Here is a 23,128-nt window from a genome sequence, read left to right on the forward strand (position 1 = left end):
AGAGCCACACCCTACAAATGCATTTGATTGCCATTTTCCCTGAGAAATTCTGTTTTTACCCCACCCTTTGCTAATATTTCCAGGCTATAAATACCTTCCTCCCTAATTTCATCTGCTGACATCCTTCCTGTTCTCTTAGACCAAAGCAAATGCCACTTTTCCCCCCATGAAGCCTTCCTTAATCTTTCCAATAAGAAATAATTTCTGCCTCATCTCATCTTTTAGAGCTTGATACTATGTTCTGTACATGTTGGATCCTAATTTATGTCTTATTTCTACTAGACTGTAAGTTCTTAGAGGGTAGAGAGTCTTTTTTAAAATCTTGCTAAATCCCCTTTTTCACTAGTATAATCCATTGCATAACGGACTGCTTAATCAATAAAGGAATGAATATAAAAAAGTTCTGGGGTTGATTAGATCTCTACATATCAAAATTTGCATAACAAGTAAAGTTATGAGGAAGTTTTTTAGTATATAAAGAATAAAATCTTAAATAGTTTTGCTCAAGTTAAAAAAGGTTAAAGAGGTGAGATTGGGTCACCTTGCTTCAGATTTTTGGCAATGTCCAAAAGGCCAGATTGTAGAATTACTCTCTACAGCACCTACTCCAGGGATGAATTATTCTGTTGGGATGCTGCCTAGGAAAAGAAGTAACCTGGTGAGAAGATTTTCTCAAAATTTGTGTTTCTTCCAAACCCTGTTGGGCAAGTGAGAAATTTCTCTAACTATTGAATAGAGTGAAAAATGATTGTCCTTAAATATGTACCACAAATAGGAAATCCTGTGGTGCCAGGTCTGTCTTCTTATCAATGTGGATCAATTTAACTATTGATTATGTTAACATGGGATGCTTTGAACTGAAGTTTCATGACAGTGTCAAAAGGGTACTGTTGACTACAAGTTAAGTTTGCCCTCTCAGTACACTCCAGTTTTCCTTTGAACTGCATTGTTGTTAAACCCAAATGTAGATATGATAGAATTGTATTTAATTATTAAATACTCTTCAAAAACAAAAGCATAGCTTGCAGATTTTTAGAGAACTCCAGAAAATCATAAAGGCTTCTTCCTCCTAAAACTGCCACTTTGTTTAAAGATATAAAGCCTAGACTATATATTTCTGTAACTAGATATAGAAATCTAGGACTTCAAATTCCTTCTGTGAGGCATTATACAGCAACAAATTTGAGTCGGTTTCCTAGTTGGCAAATATACAAGTGTGGGAAGGCCTTAGTAGAGAGGGAGGGAAGTTATTTTTGCTTTTGAAAACCAATTTATTTGGGGAGGATCACTAAAGCTGAATTTGTTCCCCAATGAAAACAATCATTATTTTCTCGTATTTGTTAGCATAATTCCTTATTTATAATCCCCAGAAGTTTAAAACAGCAACCTCTCACTTAACAAGGTATTTCTTTATTAGACATGTAAACCAATTTCTCATTGTTGTTCTTGGCTATAAAGCTCTCAGAATTGATTTTTTTTAATATGACTATTGGAAGAATTTCTTTTGAATGAGAAAGACAGTAACAATCTGGATTTAGAAAGTAAACTGGATAATCTAAAGAAAAAAACAAACTTTAATTTCTTAAATTAAAGTTGGGCTACACCCAGGCAGACTTACTAGGCAGAACATTTTTAAAAACTCTTATTAACAACTCTGAAGAAGGTATAGACTTTTCTATGCATGCACATTTAATTCAATAAGCAGTTTAAATGTTATTAGTCAATGTTCTGGGTCTAGGGATACAGAGACAGAAAACAAAACAGCCCCTGCCCTCAAGAAGCTTACATTATTCTCCTCTTAGCTTTTCTGAGGTCATAGGAGTAACAACTTTAAGGAACTTTCCGAGGTGGTGGCATAATTTAAGGAGAATAACACAAGGAGACAACCAGATAGGATACAAGTTTGGGTTTATTAACCCTTTTGCCCTTGTCAAGCAAAAATAAATATCCTTTTGAAACTGGGAGCATGTATAAAACAGTCACTAGCCACAAATGATCAAACTAACCATAAATCTCACCTCCTAGTCTTCATTCCCATTTTTCTCAACCTTACCCTGATTTATATTGAACTCTACCCACTCCTTACTCTGTATTCTCTGAAATTCTTGTTGAATAGTTAACAAACTGCTTCATTCTGGGATTCTCTCTAATTGTATTTACTGGACCTCATTGTGTCCTGGCTTCCTCCAGATGATGTTGAATCCCTAGCTATCCTCTCAGGAACTGGTAGGACTTTCACTCATTTAGATTTGAAAAGACATATCATCTCCTCCCACAGCTGCTAGTGTACTAGAGAAGGAGTCAGGACACATATATATTTTGGTTGCCACTTCAAGAATTTCCCTTCACCATCATTCAGCAATCTCTTCTCCTCTGTAGTCTACTAGATTAAAAAATTCAAGCCAATCCAGTTGTGGTAGATATTATGAATCATCACTAAATTATTCTCGTTTCTTTTTCAAGTTAAACACTTAGCCAATCATCTTTTCCTCCCCAATTCCAGTCCTTTTCCTAGGGGACTTCAGAATTCATAGGGATATTTCCTCAATGTCCCTAACCTCTTAATTTTTCAATTTCTTTATATCACTTTACCTTAGTCAATAAAGGAATGATCATATCCTAGACCTCTCAGCATTGCCCATGTTTTACTTCTTTAATCAAAACTCTCTTTCTGATCATGACCTATCATTTCATTTCTCCCTGTACCTCAACAACCTTTTCTTCTTCTTTACTAAGAACTCCAATCTTATATCCTTTACTGGTTTTTCAGGATATTACCCCTAATCTGACTTTGGTTTCTTCCTTTTCAAATTTCAATCCTATAATGAAGACAATTAATTCTACACTGTCCCTTACTCTCAGATTCCTTCTTTCCCTGTTCCTATTCCAACTCAACTAGTGCCAGATCCCTAGTTTGGATTACTCCCATCATCCCTCTCCTCTATGTCTACCCACAGGCTATTGAACAAAGATGGAAGAATTCACAAAAGCACATTGATTAGGTACATTGTACATTCAAGATATTCAAATTCAACAGGACCCTAGCTATAGCAAAGCATATTTCTTCCCTGTCTCAGCCAAACCTTTAGAAATAGTTATTTACACACTTCCTGCCTCTGCTTTTCTTCTCATTTTCTCCTTGACTATTTGTAATCTTTCATCCTGACCACTCAGCTGTAACTGGTCTCTCTGAAGTTATCCATTAAATATTAGTGGACAAATCAAATAATATGGTACCTCTCTCCTTGTTTTCTTCTTACATACTTGACTACTCCTTTACTTGCTCATCACTCATATTATGCCCCTAATTGGGGGTACTCCCCAAGTCTCTACCCTTGATCTTCTCATTTCTCCCTACATATTCTCTGTTGGTGACCTCATCAGTTCCCATGGGTTTAATTTTAATCACTAAGCAGATGATTCATAAAGCTATATATCCATTCTCAGCTCTCCCTTGAGATCCAGTACTGTATCATCAACTGTCTATTGGGCATTTCCATGTCTACAAAAAAATCATTATCTTTACCCCTTTCCCAAATTTTCCCCTCTTCCAAATTTCCTTGTGTTTTTTTATTTTGTTTTTTGCTAAAGACACTAACATGTTTTCTAGTCTCCCAGGTTCATAAACTTGGCATTATTTTTAACTTCACACTTTCCATCACTCAGCATATCCAATCAATTGCCAAATCTTGCCATTTCTACCTTCCCAATATCTCTCATGCCCCACCCTATCTCTCTACTTGCTACCATCTTGATTCAGGTCCTTATCATAACTTGACTTCTACTTGCTACTGAATTAGTCCCCTAATTGACCTTCCTGCATCATTTCTCCTTTCTCCAGTCTATTCTCTAGCAAGCTGCCAAAGTGTTATCATTTTTTTTAATCATTGATTTGATGATTTCTTCTACCGCTCAATAAACACCAGTGGCTCCCTATTTCCTCTAGGATAAAATATAATCTCTGTTTAGTTTATGAAGTCCTTGACAACCTTGACTCCAATCTATCTTCCTGGTCTCTTATTTCCTTATTTTGTGATCCAGCCAAACTGTCCTTCTCTCTGGTCTTCATACAGGTTATATTGTTCATCTCCATTCCTTTCTACTGATACCCCCTCATATCCATAGTGCTCTTTCCTCACCTCTGCCTCACAGAATCTTTCTCTTCTTTCAAAATTCAGCTCAAGTACCACTTTCTATATGAAACTTTTCTAATTCTCCTCAATGTTAGTGCCTACCCTTTGGAACTTCCTTGGATTCAACTACTTTGTATTTATATGCATGAGTTTTCTTTATAGTTATTCTATTTGTCTTTTTGTATACACTAATTGTCTCCCTTGAGATGTTTCATTCTTAGTATTTGTATCCTGAGTTCCTAGCCTAGTACGTAGCATATAATAGGTACTTAATAAATGATTGTTGATTGATTGATTGATTAATAGCCATTTAAAAATTACTGTCATGCTCTAATGGATAACTGGCTCATTTATTAATCCTTAGCTATTTGAAACCACATTAGGTCTGATTCCCATTCTTGATAATGAAAATGTTAATGTTATTTGTAAGATTGCATTAAGCACAGAGATTTATGGTTAAAGAGATTATAGACTTTTTTTTCAACCACCTATTGAATTCTAAATGGCCTGGCCTAGACCAATGCTATCTAAATGCTTCCAACTGAGTACTCCATAAGTAAAAACTTTTTAAAGCATGCAACCTTAGTTTGTCTACATGAGCTTGTAATTAAAAATTGTATTAAAATTATGTACATTATAAAGTTTATAAAATAGTCATCAAAAAAGAGATACAGAGATTAACTAATATTTGATCTTAGAGACAATAGAAAGCCTTAGAGTTCATTGTAAGTGAGTTCTTGGGGGCATGATAAGTACTGCATTTTAGGAAAATCACTCTGGCAACTAGATAGAGGTTAATAGGAGAAGGAAGAAACTTGAGCCAGAGAGATCAATTAGAAGCTTGTGGCATTAGTCAAAAAAAAAGATGAGGGCCTATACTAGAGGGTTGGCTATGTGAGTAGAGAAAAAGAGAGAGATGAAAGAAATATTTTGGAGGTAGAAATGACAGTAACTGTCAATTTATTGGGTATGTGGGGTAGAGGAAGGTGAGGTGTCATAGATGATACTGAGGGTATAAACCTGAGAAGGGTAGCAATGACCTTGAAAGAGTTAGGAAAGCTTGAAAGAAGGCTGTGTTTAGAGGGAATGGTAATGTAATAAGGTCTGAGAAGATCAAAACCCATCCATGCCTACTCATCCCATGAGCCTTACTCTGCACAATTTAAAATGAAAAGGGTGGTGGCAATTCATACTTATTTGCTACTGTCCTTCAATACAAAGGCAACCAGTGTGAATTTCAGAAGGGTAGAGTTTGGGAGCTTTCACAGTGGAGAGGGACATGGACTAGAGGAGTGTTATGGGAACAAGAGTGGGTGTAGTTGTATTAGAGAAAAAACTCACAACTGACTATTGTGAAAAGTGGGGGCCCACTCTCTGAATGGTTGATCACATTGATCCTTTGGCATCAAGCAATGGCATCCCAGAGGCGCATGGTCCTCCATAGATCCAGCAAAACAATCTGAATAATTCAAGCAAAAAGTGACTAAAATTATGCGCCCTGATAAGTACACAAATGTCTTCTCTGTTATGACTTTCCAGAAGAAGTTCGTGTTGCTTTTCTACTAATTCTCCTCCTCCAAATGGCTAACGAGTCTAATTGGGTATCCCCTTTAAGGGCATCTCATCAAAAGATGAGCCTACTGAATTTCATTCAAAGAAAGCTCATTATTTGATTAACTAAGATGCATTCCTCAAATTAAAGTTAATGTTGGAGAATCTCATCCTTTGGGGTCCAAGGGTAAGGGTATAATTTTGAACATTTGAAAACTTATGTAGGCATCATCATATGTTTCCATTTTTTCATATTTAATTATGGAGTAAGAATGACTAGGTAGCCTCTAAGAACCTTTCTAGCTCTAAAGCTATACTGCTAAGAGTCCATGTTTTTTGTTGCATCAAGGAGAAGATGATTTGTTGACTTACCTTAAAAAAATTTAAAGGATTGTAATCACACCTAGCAATTTTCTTAAGGGTGGAGACTAGGCCTAGAACCTGACAACTTTTTAAGATTGTGCATTTTGTGAAGGGCATGTAGGAATAGCCCTGGAGAAGACAGGAAGATTACGTTACGGCCTTTCACCACAAGCCTTTGTAATTTGTATACAAGTCTGTGGAAGAGCACTGAATCAAGAAAACTTAATTTTGACAGGCTTGATGTATAGTCTATTTTGGTTAACCAAAAGGAACACATGCATTTTCTACATTAGAGAAATTTCCATTATTTTTCTCTCAGCCATGAAAATCGATTTTGATGTGATTACACTCAGAGGCTGCTTGATGTGCCTCTGACAGTACAAAATGGATAGAAGCAGTGGGTGGTGTTGAATCTAGGATACTGTGGTTAAGCCAAACTCTGTCACAAACTGAAAATAGTAAGATTCAAATATACAATTAGGATATCTTGTATGAGAATGAACCTGAAGAGAAAAATCAAAGAATTTCAGAGCTTGAAGAAACCTTAGAGATCAGGTAGGCAAATCCTTTTATTTTACAGATTAGGAAACTGAGGCCTAGAGAAAAGTGATGAGTGATATACCCAAGCTTTAGTTAGTGGCAGAAGCAATTAATCAACAAATATTTATTAAAGAACTACTATGTGCCAAGAGCTGTGATAGACACTAAGAGATATACATACGAAAGATGAAAAAAATTTCTATTTTCAGGGAGATTGTATTCTAACAGGTCAAAATTAAAACCAAGATTTTCTGGTCCCATTATCTTTCTTTATGCTCTGCTTGGTGGAACAATGATTACAAGACTATATTTAGAAGTAAAGAGTAGCAAAGAGTGTTTCCATCATCTCCTGTTCTTTATAAACTGCAATATAGAGAAATGTAAGCCTGTTATCAATGAACATCAGAAGTTCCTTCTAATCTGTTCAACTAAAACATTTACTGATCAAAGAGGGCAGCAAAGTAGTACAGTGGATAGAGTGCTGGGCCTGGAGTCAGGAAGAACTGAGTTCAAATCCAACCTCAGACACTTGTTAGCTATATGAGCATGGCCAAGCAACTTAATCCTGCTTCCCTCCGTTTCCTCATCTGTAAAATGAACTAGAGAAGGAAATGGCAAACCACTTCAGTATCTTTGCCAAGAAAACCACAGCTATGGTCATGAAGAGTCATACACTACTAAAAAATGACAGAACAATAAAAAATTAATCACATGATGGGTATAAGGTACGGTACTGAACACATGAGGAAAAGAGAGACAAGTAAGACACAGCCCCTGATGATGGTGGTCACCCTAGCTGTTAGTATTCTGTTTACCCAAATTAATTATTCATGTATTTACATGTGCATGTGTTGTTGATAAGTAGAATGTAAGCTCTTTGAGGACAGGGATTCTGTCAGTTGTCTTTTTATCCCCAGGTCTTAACACAGTCCTTGGTATATAATAGGTGTTGAAAAATGTTTGTTTGATTTAATTGAAGCACTTTATTATTGCTATTAAATTCTACTTTAGCTTTGAGGGATTATAATAGAGTTTCAGATGGCAGTACACAAACACATACACACACACACACGACTAGAGTATCCTTGAAGAATAGTTTCCTTAGATTGTTGAGACCTGGTCATGTTTTTAGCCAAAGAGGGAACAATTTAGCAGACGTGGAGAAATTGAAGATGCATTCTTGTTAGTCAATAATTGTTGGAGCCAAGTGATGGAGATACAGAAAGTGATGCGATTAAAAGATCTCAGTCTGTAGGGAGCAAGGCTAAGAAAGAGGAAGATTACTTCTTCCTCTAAGGATGCAGGAGACAAGAATGATTTGCTCAACAAAATTAAAAGAAAGATAATCTGATGAAGGAGAGGTGGGAGTTCAGGGACAGAGAGAAATGAGTCTGAGATACCTCATTTGAAATGCTCCATTTGGAGATTGTAGTAGGGGTGCAGTTGGGATCAAGCAGAGATGAATACAAGGTTGACTGATAAAGGCTCATCTGAGGTTAGAGAATCAAAAAGTAAATGTTCATGACTTTCATCAACAACTCTGGTAGTTTGGGAATAGGAGCAGAAAACATGGATGTGACTCATCCATCGTGGTTAACAAGGTGGGCACAGTAGAAGGACAAGGGGACAAAGTATTCAAGGGTGTTAGTAAAGCCATTATGAAAATTTCTGACCTGTGATATCTAGGTTTTGTGTAGATGCAAAAGTCAAAAAAGAGCTAATGAATTGGAAGGAGATGGTGAAATTGAAGGATTGGAAATGAAAAGGGAAGAGTGGGTTCAGTAGAAATGGAAGGAATTGTATTGTAGAAGATAAGGAGAAAATGGTGACAAAGGGATAGCAGTTCAAAATTTTAGAATCAGAAAAGTAAATGTATGATTCTAGGATCCTAAGTTCTGAGTGACGGCCAGGTCCCTGGGGTGGTTGTGTTAGTAGATAGTTGAATAGAATGGTGACAGAAGCCATAAGAGTTGAAGAAGTCAAGTTAATGTGAGGCTGGGGTATCAAATGGGTTGTTATCATGGAAACTGAAGCCATCAAGGCATCCTCTAAAAATGTATGGTGTACTATTTCAGCTAAGCTCCCATTACTACTGGACCATATTTTTTACCCTTGTTTTATTGATTTCCTATTTTATACTCCACAGTGACTTTTGCAATTTTTTTTCTTCCAGTTCTTCAAATCCGCATACAAAAGACTGTTTTGCCTACGTCAGTGAAAAGAAGTAACAGTTCTTCCTTTGAGATAACAGGTAAAGATGAGATACTGGGCAAAAAAATTCAAGTAAATTTCAAGCTAGAGAAAAGAGTAGTTGAGGCATTCTAATAGGATGACATTGATCTAAGTAAAGTCAAAGGTCACCTGTGGCCAAAAGTCATCCAATGGCACCTTCTTCCATTCTCCACCTCCATTTCACAAAACTTCAGTATCCATTATCTTTTCTTGTCCTTCTGTCTTAGAGCCAAAGGCATTTGATTCTTTTCTATGACTAATCCCTTTACTTGTTCTCTTGATCCCATCTCCTAAATTCTCTTGGACCTTGTCCCAGCAGTCAACCCTTCTTCTCTCATGCATCTTAAATTTTAACTGCCCTCCTCCACATGCTCTTATAAATATGATCAGGACTCCTCAATCTTCAAAAAAAGAGAGAATAAAAGCCTCTTAATACCCATGTAATTAGCTACCCACCCATCTCTTTATTCTCATTTAAGACCCACTTGAAAAGAAATATTCACCCCTGATGTTTCTACTTCTCCAGCACCAAAGTCACCACTCTATTAGAGGGCCTTATCATCTCATCATTGCAATAGATTCTTCATTTGTCTCCTTGTTCCTGCCTTTAATCCAATATCCAAACAGCCAAACTGATTTTCCTAAAGTTCAGGTCTGACTATGTCACTCCCCTCAACTCCCCCCCCCCAAACTCAATAAATGCAAATGATTTCCTATTATTTCTAGGATCTATTTTAAAATCGTATAGTTGTTTTTTAATCCTTCACAACCTGGTACTTTCCTACCTTCTATTATTCTTACACTTTACTCCCTACTGAACATTCTATGGTCCTGCTAACCTAGCCCATTTGTGGTTCCTCGTGCGTGACATCCCATCTTCAATCTTCCATGGCTAGAATGCTCTCTTTCCTCACTTCTGACTCTTGGCTTTCCTGATTTCTTTCAAGATTTAATTCAAATGCCATCTTCTGCAAGATGCCTTCACTTATTCCTCTCACTAGTTCACTGCTAGTTTGCTCCCCCTGAGATGATCTTCTATACTGTATGTTTTCATGTGTGTAATATATCTATATATGGTACACACGTCTATATCATCTATCTATCTATCTATCTATCTATCTACCTATCTCTCTATCTACACATATATGTATATATACATCTGACTAAGGTCTTTGATACTGTCAGTCATAGGGGCTTATGGAAAATTTTGTCAAAATTTGGTTGCCTGGAGAAGTTCATCAGCATGTACATCAGTTTTGTTATGGTATGCATGCCTGGGTTCTAGAAAATGGACAATGTCTCATGCTTTCCCAGTCACCAATGGAGTAAAACAGGGCCCTGAGCTTTCTTTCATGCTTTTCAGCATGGTTTTCACCATATTGTCAAATGTTTATAATGAGGATGAACAAGGCATCAAGGTCAGCTACCACACTCATGGTAAATTCTCCAACTTGAAAAGGCTACAAGCCAAGACCAAAATGGAGAGAGTATTGGTACATGATTTTCTGTTTGCAGATGATTGTGCACTCAATGCAGCCTCTGAAGCTGAGATGTGACAAAAGTGTGGATTGATTCGCTGCTGCTTGTGCTCATTTTGGCCTAACAGTTAACACCAAGAAAACACAGGTGCTCCATCAGCCACCACAGCACTATCCATACATGGAACCATTGCTTACAGCAAATGGAGAAGGTTTGAATGCTGTGGATAACTCTGCTCATCCTTGTAGTGTACTCTCCAGGGATGTACACATTGATAATGAAGTCAATGCATACACTGCTACAGCTAGCTCAGTGCTTAGGAGTCTCTGAAGGAAAGTATGGGAGAGAGGAGGTATTAGACTGACTACCAAACTAAAGGTCTGTAATAGAGGCATCGTGATGACCTCATTGTGGTATACAATCTGTGAAACCTGGATAGCATACTAGCACTATGCCAGGAAATGGAATCTTTTCTATTTGAATTTTCTTAGGATTCTGAAGATCACTTGTCAGGACAAAGTAGCAGACACTGAGGTCCTTACTAGAACTAAATTGCCAAGCATTCAAACTTTGTCAGAGAGCACAACTCAGAAGGGCTTGCCACATAGTCTGAATGCAAAATGTACATTGCCAAAAAGACTATTTTATGGAGAACTCAAGCAGGGCAAGCATTCACACGGTGGTCAAAAGAAGTGATACGAAGACATTCTCAAGGTCTCTCTTCAGAAATTTGGAATTGATTATATGACAGGAGAGACATTGGAAAGAGACACGCAGCATGGTGTACCCCCATCAGAAAAGGTGCGGTGTTCTATGAGCAAAGCAGAATTGAAACAATTCAAAGGAAATGCAGGATGTGCAAATTTGGAGAAACCTCCCTAAATGTTCACACAGACTAATTGTGCAAAACCTGTAGTAGAACATTCTGAGCTTCTATTGGTCTGATCAGTCACAGTCAGACACAATGAAACTTGACTCTAGAATAATGATGTCATTTTGGTCCTCTTAGAGAACAAAGGACAACAGCCAACCAACCTGCATACACAGTGTACATATATGTGTGTATGTGCATATATGCATATATTATGCTCTGATGATATGCATCAGATAAGTAATTTGTGCGTTTATGTGCATGCATATAAATGCCGTGTGTGTGTGTGTATATATGTGGGTGTATATGTAAACACATCTATTTATCTAGCTAGCTACTAGCTATCCACATACACATAAACCTACATATTTGCTTCTTCTGCATATTATCAGAGGATAATTGAGTAGAGCTGTTTATGTCTTACATCTTCCAAGAAATCCTTCATAATTTTGATATATGGATGGAAAAGCCTTTGCTGAAAAAAAAACTTGTAAGGTAGCATTTTGTTCTACATAATCATTTTTTTTAAATAATCACTAAGCTTATAGGATTCTTTGATTTTTTATATCTTTAAGTTTATTGGTAGGAAGTAAAAATGTCATCAATTTCTTACCAATACTCTAAGATGACTTCAATTTGTACATAGATGATCTTGATTATGATTTTGTATAGATGAGAGAGTAGGGATAGTTTTGTAGTTATTGATTCAACTACCTTTCCTTGGTATTAATAATGTCAAAGATTGATTTCTGAGCCTTTGGTATCTTGCCCCTTCTTTAGATACCTAGTAGATTTGTTTATCAATGTCCTCATAATTATATTACCTTTATTATTACTCTCTTCATGTACACTTGCTACAGTTTGCTTTTACAATCATTGTTCACTTTGATGTCATTTCTTCCTGCTTATAAGCACCTCAGGGACCATGAAATTAGGATCCAAGTGTGGTTGTTTTCTACTGTCTTTGGTAGAAAAAAAGTTTGCTGAAATGGTTTTGTAAATCTTTTCCATTTTTCTTTTCTTTGTAGTCCTCTTTCCATTTTTGTAAATCTTTTCCATTTTCATTCAATGCCCTTGAGATGACTTTGCTTAGTTAGATCTCTTGCCAAACTTTCTTTAAATTGATTTTGCCCTTCATTGCTTCTCTCTGAATTTTGAGAGGACATTGTTGATGAGGAGCCATTAGTCTTTGTAAGATTTTAGAGTTGAGTTTGTAGTCCAATCCAGTATTGCCTTTGGCAGCTATGGCAAGTAATCAGATGTCTACTAACTAAGGTGCTTTTTAGTCAGTTTTGGTCTCCTTGTTGTGGCCATTAATTTATATTGGTTAAACTTCTAAAAAAAATTGTAAGAGTCAATGTCAATATTGTTTATGTTGTCCATTGCCCATTTTAAAATGTTTTAATAACTTGAACAAATAAATCAGGGTGAAAATTTTTTGTTGACATTGTATATGTATATATGTATATTTATGTGTGTGTATATTTATATATATAATCATTAGTCTTTTTAAAAAATTCTGTTCTTAGCTATGACAAGTTTCTGGCTTGACTATGCAGAGAATGCTGACTCAGGGATAATGCCCTGATCATAGTACTTGCTAAAATGTGGTCAATTTCATTATTTGTGATGGTATTTGTTACTCACCAGAAAAATAATAATGATTTAGAGGTATGAGACTTCTGTATAGTCTACAGTTTTGTGTCCCTATCATTTATTTCTCCTGAACCATATTTTCCCATATATTTCCACATATCCTCATCTTTTCCTATTTTTATATCCAAGGTACTAACTATCAGAGTGTATGCTGATTTAATTTGGAAGGATTTATCAAGTTCTTTGTATAATTGCTTTAGCGTTTCATCCTTGGCAACTAATGTTGCAAATGCTTCAGTTATTTTCGTGGTGACCTTTATGCAAAAAAACTTGCCATTAATACTGTAATATGTGATGATCAAATGTGCCATGAAATAATATTCATTATAGCTTTTTGGAATATGATAAAACTGTTTCTTCCAACTCTTTTTTACCTCTCTAAGGAGTACCTGTGAACCATCCTTTCATTTAGCTGCAACTTCCTTCTTTCTTCTAGTTTTACTTACAGTGAGGATGTCAACGTTGTTATGATCTAGCCCTTCTAGCAATATGTCCACTTATTGATCATTGGATAAGGATCTTACACTTAAAATAGTAACAAGTAATTTGAAGTTTGTGAATCTCAACATCCTTTCCCACCACTCTGTCATTTTCAATGAAAAAGTGGGAGGGGTTATACAATGAGACTGAAGGCCATTATAAATTTATCTTTGTTTCATGGATTTCTATAGTCAAACAAAATTTCCTCATCTAATAGGCAGTCTACTATTGATATGATCATCAACCATCAGACCATGACCAAGTTTACTTAACTTTTCCGATCCTTAGCTTTCTTTTCTACATAATGAGGATAATGTTACTCACATAGCCTACATTATTTAATAGAAAAAAAAGTCATCCTAAGCTGAGAAGGATCCTAATCCCATTGTCTTCTGCTCTAATCAGTGTGGTACAGTAGACATAATATTGTTCCTGGAGTTGGAGAAACTGATTTCAAATCCTACTTGTCACTTAGAGCCTTTTTGACCTTGTGAAAGTCATAAACTCTCTGAGCTGTAGTTTAAAGGGTAAAAGGAGGGGCTTGGACTATACTCTCTAAGATTCCTTACAATTCTAGATTTATGATCCTATAATGTATTATCTGGAATATTGTGTCCAATTTTAGGCACAACATTTTAGGAAGTAATAGGAATAGTTCACATTTGTGTAGGTTTGAAAAGAACTTTCCTCATAACACCTCTATGAGGTAGGCAGTATGAGCACTATATTCTTCATATCACAGATGAGGAAAGTCAAGGCTAAAGAAGACAACTTAGTCTCTCATAGTTGGTTAAGTGTCAGAGGCAGGACTCAAACCCAGGTTTCCTAAATCTATGTAAAATAATCTTCCTACCATCCCAGGCTACTTTCCAAAGACAAGATAGATATCTCCTGTGATCTGGGTGATCAGCATGAAAAAGGGATGCAAAATCATCATTTCACCTGGAAAAGAGAAGACTTAGACAAGCTACAACAGGTATCTTTAAATCTATGAAAGCTTGTCATGAGTGACAAGGCTTAGATTTTTTTCTGCTTGGCCCTCTAAGGTTGAAGTAGGACTATCAATGGATAGAAATTCCATGGAAGCATATATTGGCTTAACACATGAAAAGTTTCCTGATAATTTGGTTTGTCTTAAAATGGAATAGGCTACCTCAATAGGTAGTGTATTCCCTTTCACTAGAGATCTTTAATCAGAGTCAGGATAACTATAGGTCTGAAACATTGTAGATGACATTCAGGTTTTAAATGATTAGATGATCTCCCATTTTTACTAGTCTATAATTATGATAGGCTTTGAACTTAGTGAATTTCCATTATTCACCATTTGGGTACCATTTACCATCCCATGGAAAAAGTGGTAATAACCCCTATTTACACACCTGCTTAAATTTGAGAGGCATGGAGGATAGGGGATCAGCCTTAGAGTCAGGAAGCTCTGGATTCAAGGCTTTGCCTTATCACATATCCCCTGCCTTAAAAATGGGTAAGGCATTTAAACTTGTGTGCCCCAGGCAACTTTCCAAGAACAGTAGTTGAGCTCCAATGTGGAGTGAGTTTCTATTTTGGGAATCACTACACAATGAAATTATGAGGCTGGAAAAAAAATCCTCTTATCCAGAGATAGCATTTGGTACTAAGTGTCCTTCTCAGGACAAGTTCCTAAAGTGTATGCTCACTTACTCAGATTTTCAAATAATATGCATTAAGAAAAATGCCACTAGAAACCTATAAATGTCAAGCCTGAATAAAATGTTTTAATAACCAATAGATATTGATTTAATATTCAGTAACTATACTACTCGTCTAAATTAAATATATTGTTGAGTCTATTTGGGATGCTCAGGGGTATATTTCCCCTTGATAGGTGCATATTAACATTAATGGGAGTTATGCACAGGAATAAAGGGGAAAAGAAAATCACCTCCTTAAGGTTATGCTTTTAGCACTGGGTGTGCAAATCCTATTATTGTGAATGGGAATAGCTCCTCTAATTCTCCTTGCCTGCTCTGCAAATGCATCCCTTGATATCAAATGTTATCAAACATTATGTACTTTTGGACAATTTCTATGTTAACCAATTGCTTTGGGGTTTTCTGCCTCCCCTTTCATTCTCTATGCTTTGGAAGATATACATACATACAACGCGTAGCTCTGTAATTTTTTCCTGGGGCTAATTAATAACTGTGATCATGAGTCTTCCCTTCCTCCTCCTTTTTTTGTTTTTTTTACTTTTAGGTGATGATGCTTTATATTTATTTAGTGAGTGATTAGCTCTTTTCTCCCCCTTTAAGCTTGAGAAAATCATAGCTATGGAAGATAACATGAACACAGTGGAAAGGGTATGGCCCAGGAGTCAGGAGACCTTTGTTCAAGCCTCACCCTCTGCCACTAACTAGTTATATGACCTTTAAGATTTGTAACCTCTAAATTTCACTTTCTTTATCTGTAAAACAGGAATGAAAATACCTTTGGTATTTACCACAGAGTGGTAAGGATTGAATAAGATGATAGAAATTAATGTAGCAGCAATTGTGTTAGACAGTTCCCTTGTCTGAGAACAGCTGAAACACAGAAGTCATGTGGTACTTACCTTCTGTATGGCACCTTCTATCCATGCTCAGTTGGAATTTTTTAGGTCTTGGGTAGCCATGTTTTTCTATGAGGGCACAGTAGAGTGAAAAGAACAATGGATTTGCATTCAGAGGACCTAGGTTCAAATCCTACTTTAGGTAAACCATTTAAATTCTTTAAACTTCAGATTCCTCATTTTATAAAACTGAGAATTTAAACTAGATGACTTTTAAAGGTCTCTTATAGTTCTAACTCTACAATTTGTTGAAAAGGTAATATGTTTAACCCACAGAGCAATGATGGACATTAGGATCACAAGTATCCAATTGGCTTTTCACCTCACCAAAATAATCAATTTCTAACCATATTGTAGAGTTGAATAATGTTTAGGTTATGTGTGTGTCATACAAGCATTTATTAAATACCTACTGTGTACAAGGTGAGAGGCAGCATGGTTTTGTGGAAAGGCAGCTGGCTTTGAAGACAAGAAGGCCAAGGTCTTGTCTCTGATACAAAGTAATTGTGTGACCTGGGTAAGCCATAAGACACTATCAATGTCACAGGTAAGTCTATAAGAGTATAAGTTATAGACTAGGTACCATCAACATTGGCAAAAAGGAGTTTTTCTCCCCAAGAGTTCCCTATACCAACTAAAGTACAGTCAGGTCCAGTCCAAAACCATGTCTCAGGCCATGAGGCATACAAAGACACAAATAAAACAGTCCCCAATTAAATAAATTATACTCTTCCTCCAAGTCTTGAAAAAAATGTTGATTCAACAGGTAAAAATAAAGAATATATTCATTTTTTCATTCATTTCAGAATGATCATTTGAGCAACTACAACCCACAGAGCACCATCCTTGGTTGTGTAGGAAATTCTAAAATATGCCCTGATAGATCTCTGTCCTCAAGGGATGGTTGAGGGGATAAGATATTTATGCATGAAATATTAAGTAGTAATAGGAGTGAAATGGTAAAAGATAAGGGAAAAAAGGCCACAAGGCAATGACAGAGAGAGTCCAAGTAAGTAGTATAAGCATTAGGTTCTACAAAAGTCAAGGGAAGGGAGTGAAGATTATATGCTTTGGTGCTTAGGTATAACTGCATGTAAAGATACAAAGAAAAATAACCCTTCCATATAGACGAATGGTTTGATCAAGAATATGGAGGAAGAACTATATATGCAGGGTATATTAGAACTGATTCTTAAATTTTCCATGTGAGCATTTATACATTGGAAATTGACAAATGCTACAAATCCTAGCTCAATTTTTTAAAAATTTTGTTACTTGACTAGATTTAATAATGTGATGGAGAAAATATTACAAACACAGATTAAACTTAAAAGTATGTCATGGGTATATCTCCCCCACACAGGGAGCTGGTTGTTAAAGATTTATCTGCATACCCTTGCTAACATGCCACATTAATTGTATTGTTTGTGTCATATAATGATGGAAGAAAAGTCTGGAAATATCAGTTGGCATCAAACTATGATGGGCCTTGTGTACCAGGTGAATTCTCTTCCTTTTTTAAAACTTTGTTTACTCATTCCTTGCATACTAATGTCAAAATCATTCAGGATTCCTTGAAAGGCATAATCACAGAAATAACCTGTTCAATGACCCTCTGATCATAAACATTAGGCAGAATATAAAACAGGGAAGTACATGTTCATCAAAGATGTTCAATACTTAGATAGAGGAGATGTAGCAGAGAGTTCAGGTAGAAGGATTCTCTATGGTTGCTTCTAATTATAAATAGAACATCAAGGTATAGAATACTGTTGAAATCTCAGAGACGTGTTAATGGCTCAGACAGCCGCACCTGACCAAATGGATGAAGAATATTTATTATCCAGATGATGATTATAGTCCATTTGGGTAGATAACACCTACAACGTATCTGTCCATCTATATATATATATATGTATATATGTATACATACACATATATATATATATATATGTATATGTCAGAGTACAAATAGACAGTGACTGAGCCCAGGCTAGAATAAGAGGATAAAGAGTTGGAATACCTTAAGGAAATAACCAAGCTCCTTTGATGACTCCAAAAGGCATCATGGGGGGAAAAAAGGTCCACGTTTTTATAACAACTTTCTAGGGAAGCTATTTGGCTCCATGGATAGAGCAGTAGCCTTGAAATCAAGAGGACCTGAGATTAAATTCAGCCCTAGACACTTGACACTTGCTAGCTATGTGACCCTGAGCAAGTCATTTAAACTTGATTCACACACATGCACACATACACTCCAACCTTCTACCTGGGTTGCTTTATGGCAATGAGATATTTAATACAGCAGTCTCTGAAGAATTAAAAATGAATGTCATACAGAAAATAATAGATGGACATGATGAGCATGAAGAACTTTGGAAAAGAGCCCGAGTAAAAGTCATTGATGGAATGTGTAATAGGAAAAGAAAATGCATGGTTCATATAGCAAGAGCCCTGGGTGACAGATGGACAGCCAGGCTACTTCCATGAGGAATCTCACCACGCTAAGAAAAATCAAGGATAGGAACATTGAATGAAGGCTCCCCACCCCCACTCACACATCAAAGAGTACATAGGTTAAGCAGGCTTGAATAGAAAGAGATCTGCGTCACTGGAAGGAATTTTCAAATAGATGAGATCACAAATCCATTTGACTATTGAAGGACTCATGCTCTGATTTTGTCCTCCTTTGTCAATTGTTTCATGTTGGGAAATTTTTCCAAAAAATGTTTCTGGTTCTATTTTCTCTTCCTTTCATCTCTATTATATTTGACTTTGTGGGAGGCAGTGTAGAAAACCCTGAGCTGCGTATTTAGAGACAGGGGTTCTGTTCCCAGCTCTGTTATTCACTGTGGATTTATATGCAATTAATTTCACCTATGTGGGTCCTAATTCATACTGCATAAACTATAAATTCCTTGAAGATAGGAGCTATGTCATTTTTTTATCTTTGTTTCCTTAGTACCTACCATAAGATCTTACATATAGTGGGTGCTTAATGAGCTTATAAAATGAAATTGGTTTGAATTTCTAGGTTTATATATATATATATTTGTATTTATATATATATATATATACATGTATAATACATGATCATTCACTTCTACTACTTCCTGCTTTGTTCTACTTCTTACCCTTCTACTTTCTTTTAAGCATTCACGCACATATCTTGTGAAGTTGTCCTGCATAAATAGTGGGGGTGTGTGGTGAGGAGTTTGGGTTGGGGGAGGGTTATGTGTCCCAAGTACCAACAAAATCCAGCAGGAAGAGCTAGAAAGAGAAATTTCATTTAAATTCACTTCAGACATTTATAAAATATTCGGAAGTCTACCTGACAAGACAAACTCAGGGGCATAAATACAAAAATACTTTTCACACAAATAAAGACAGATCTAAATAATTGGAAAAATATTAATTGCTTATGAGTAGTCTGAATCTATATAATAAAAATGACAATTCTACCAAAATTAATTTACTTATTCAGTGCCATCCTAATACAACTCTCAAGGAATTATTTTAAAGAACTAGAAAAAAATAAAAACAAAAGCCATCTCAAGGAATGAAAGATCAAGAGTATCAAAAGAATCAGTGAAAAAATGTGAAGGAAGACTGCCTAGTGGTACCAAATTGCAAACTATATTACAAAGCAGTAATCATAAAAACAATCTAGTAACTTGTTAAAAAAAAAACAGTTGATCGGTGGAATAGGTCAGGTATACCATAAACAGTAGGAAATAATCAGAGTAATCTAGTGTTTGATAAACCAGAAGATTCAAGTTTTGGGGGCAAGAAGTCATTATTTGATTAAAATTTCTGAGACAATTAGAAGAAAACAGGCCTAGACATCTCATATCATATAGCAAAATAAGGTCAAAATGGGTAAATGATTTAGACATAAAGGGTGATATCATAATTAGGGAAGCATAGAAAAATTGACTTGTCAGATATATGGTTAAGGAAAGAGTCTATGACCAAATTAGAAATAGATGGGGTCATGGGAAATATAAAGGAAAATTTTGATTCCATGAAATTAAAAAGTTTCTCCGCAAACAAAACCGATAAAGTCAAAATTAGAACAACAACAGAAAACTGGGGAGAGGGGGGTAAGAATAAGTTTATTTTTTTAAATAAAGGTCTCATTTCTTAAATGCATTGGGAAATCGGCAAAATTTGTTTTTTAAAAAGAGCCATTCCCCAATTGACAAAATGGCCAAAGGATATGAACAGTTTTCAGAAGAAGAAATCAAAGCTATCAATGTCCCATGAAAAATGCTCTAAATCTCTACTGATTAGAGAAATGCAAATTAAAACAACTCTAGGGTACCATTTCAAAACCTATCAGTTTGGTTAACATGACAGAAAAGGGAAACAAATACTGGAAGGGATGTAGAAAAATGAAATACTAAAAATCTGTTGGTGGGATTGTGGACTAGTCCAACCATTTTGGAGAGCAATTTAGAACTAGGTCCAAAGAACTATAAAAGTGATCCTGCCATTTGACCCAAAAATATCACTGCTGGGTCTGTATCCCAAAGAGATCAAAGAAAAGCAAAAAATCCTATATATACACAAATATTTCTAGCAGCTCTTTCTAATAATCCATCAATTGGAGAATGACCAAAGAAACTCTAGTACATGATTATGATGGCATAATATTGAGCTGTAAGAAATGACAAGCAAGATGGTTTCAGAAAAAAAAAACTTGGGGAGTCTTATATGAATTTATGTAAAGTGATGTGAGCAAAACCAACAGAATATTGTACACAGTAATGGCAATATTGTAAGGATGACCAAACATGAAATACTTAGCTACTCTAATCAAGACAATGATCCAAGACAATTCCTAAGGATCCATTATGGAAAATACCATCCACCTCCAAAGAGATGATGAACTAAGTGCAGATTGGAATGTACTTTTTAAAAAAAAATTTTTTTATATTTTTATTTTTTATTGTTTTCCTTTTCCTTTTTGTAACATGGATTATATGGAAATGCCTTATATGACTTCTCATATGGAATTAATATGATTTAATTATTATTAATTAATATGCTTTCTCAAAAAGTGAGGGAGAGGCAAAAGGGAGGGAGAGAATTTGGAACTCAAACTTTAAAAAAATGAATGTTTAAAACAAAAGGACTATGTGTTTATGAGCTCTTATTTGCAATTATAGTTAAAGCCATATAGAACATCTCTGAGAATAGCCACCATTTTGTTTGTGAATGTGTATGCCTAAGGCCTAGCACAGTGGCTGACACATAGTGGGCACTGAAGTAGTGGCGTCACTAAAGTTAACATCAAATGGATTTACCTCAATGTGTTACTTTGGGTGAGCTACCTAACCCTCAAAGGACCTTAGTTTCTTCACCTTTAAAATGAAGTGTTTGGAACAAATTGCCTCCAAGATCCCTTCAAACTAAAAATCCATGATCTTTTTTTTTCTCTGAACCATTTGATGAATTATTTTATTGAAAATGTCTGGCCATTGCCTCCACTATTTCACTGGCCTCTTTATACCACGACGTGGCATTAGACCAGCACTTAATCCTGAAGAAATATCTAACTCAAAATGATTTAATATTTATACCTTTATAAGTCTTTTCATATAAATGAAATTCACTTACTTCAGCGCTTTAAGGACTTATGATTGCATTTTAGTGGATATTTCTTCCACTGAATAGATCATCACCCTCTTCACCTCAACCTACAAATCAAAGAAATATCCTTTGAGGGAATCCTAGGTATGGGGGCGGGGGGGAAATACAATCACTAGAGCTCTAACTAGAAATTCCCCCATCTATGGCAAGGTGGAAAGGTGGAGAATCTAGTCATGATAAAAAAAAAAAAAAGGAGGATTGGGATGGGGGTACCAGAAGATGGAGGAAGTAGAGAGGATAGTCCGATTTCTAGTGCATTGTGCTTGGCATAAGGGAAAACAGCCTGCCACTCTCAATCAGTGCTGCTAAAGATGTTTGGAGAAGAATGAGGTGTACCCAGAAGAGGGAATCCATGGCAATGAGAACTTTTGAATGAGTATGTGGAAGGGGGTGGGGTGTGCCTAGGTAGTGCGATAGGTGTGGAGATTGACAAAGGACCCATTGTGAGGAGATCTGAGGAGATCGATATTCGAGGAGTACCATGAAGCACCAGGAGGGCACTCTCTCTTGTCAACAAACTATCACTTTTTTTTTTTAAGCAATCGGGGTTAAGTAACTTGCTCAAGGTTACAAGGCCAGTTATTTCTGGGTGTGGTGCTGAGTGTCTGAGCCCGGGATTCGATCTCCAGGTCGTCCCAACACTGGAGCCGGTACTCTTACTCGCTGAGCCACCTGGCCGCCCCTAAGCAGTTGGGGGTTAAGTAACTTGCTCAAGGTTACATGGCCAGGTGTTTCTGGGTGGGTGCTTAGTGTCTGAGCCCAGGATTCGATCTCCAGGTCTTCTCAACACTGGAGCCGGTGCTCCTACTCGCTGTGTTACCTGGCCGCCCCTAAACTATCACTTTCTTGAAAATGAAGGGTAAGGTCCAAAGGGCTACAGATCTGTGCAGACATTCTTTGATCCAGAACAGCACTACTAGGTCGGTATCCCAAAGAGATTTTAAAAAGGAAGGGGGGAGTAATAAACTATTTGTACAAAAATATTTGTAGCAGCTGTTTTGTGGTGGTAAAGAGTTGGAAACTGAGGGGATTCCCATCAATTGGGGAATGGCTGAACAGCTTGTGGTATACAATTGTAATGGAGTATTATTGTACTATAAGATATGACAAGCAGGATGATTTCAGAAAAAAAAAACAAAACATGAAAAGACTTACGTTAGCTGATACAAAGTCAAGACAGCAGAGCCAGAGAACACTGTACACAGGACCAGCAATATTGTTTGATGAACAACTGTGAATACCTCAGCTACTGTCAGCAATACAATGATCCAAGATAATCCCAAAGGACTCATGATGAAAAATACTATCTCCCTCCAGAGAAAGAATTGATGTCATCTAAGCAGAGACCGAAACTTACTATTTTTCTCTTCCTTTTATTTCTTCTTTTTTGCTCATTTTAGTTTAAATTTTCTTCCACAAAAAGACTACTAAGGAAATGTTTTACAGGATCACACATGTATAACCTATATATGATTGCTTACTATCTCAGGGGATAGAATTTGGAAGTAAAAACTTTTCTTTTAATGTTATTTTTTATACTTAATTGGGGAAAATTAAAATATTATTTAAAAGAATTAA

The 23,128-nt window shown here is 36.2% G+C and overlaps 1 long non-coding RNA gene across 1 annotated transcript in view; it reads left to right on the forward strand.

Annotated features, from left to right (window-relative positions):
- LOC138150418 (uncharacterized) overlaps positions 1–14,282 on the forward strand; it is a 126,136-nt gene extending 111,854 nt beyond the window's left edge. The window contains exons 2-3 of the long non-coding RNA XR_011165567.1: positions 8,761–8,838; positions 14,167–14,282. This is a non-coding gene — a long non-coding RNA (uncharacterized lncRNA). The remainder of the gene's footprint in view (positions 1–8,760; positions 8,839–14,166) is intronic.
- The last annotated feature ends 8,846 nt before the right edge of the window (positions 14,283–23,128 follow it).

Source organism: Petaurus breviceps, unplaced genomic scaffold (genome assembly GCF_028583685.1).
Source record: "Petaurus breviceps papuanus isolate PSGF00001 unplaced genomic scaffold, PetGlider_PUasm1.0 140, whole genome shotgun sequence".
NCBI lineage: Eukaryota > Metazoa > Chordata > Mammalia > Diprotodontia > Petauridae > Petaurus > Petaurus breviceps.